The sequence below is a fragment of the Opisthorchis viverrini genome, assembly GCF_000715545.1.
Source record: "Opisthorchis viverrini unplaced genomic scaffold opera_v5_250, whole genome shotgun sequence".
NCBI classification, from domain to species: Eukaryota; Metazoa; Platyhelminthes; class Trematoda; order Opisthorchiida; family Opisthorchiidae; genus Opisthorchis; species Opisthorchis viverrini.
Genome location: NW_008751905.1, coordinates 135,408 through 135,744, shown reverse-complemented (window position 1 = coordinate 135,744; position 337 = coordinate 135,408).

The following is a 337-nucleotide window of genomic DNA, read 5'->3' as shown; positions in this document are numbered from 1 at the left end:
TAACTTTACGTGAATGTCAAGCACTGTATCACTCCTGACGTGCATCATGATCGTTTACTGTGGAGGTTCAACTTGAGGGATTACGGTACAACCTGAAGAGCAAGTTTATCTAGTCTGGACTCGAAGTCATCATCATCAATGTCAGCTTTAATAACCGCGTACTCGCCGTAGAGTGGTTGTAGCTGCCGCAGTATCGTTCACCGATGATTTGGTGGGGGGGGGGGAAGGTAGCTGCGCATTGCAGGCGGGAGCTGATAAATTGGTGCATAACTCCAGCACTGTCAGTGCGCCGTCAAGTGAGGAAGGTGGGTTGGAAAGGGATCTATGCATTGACGGC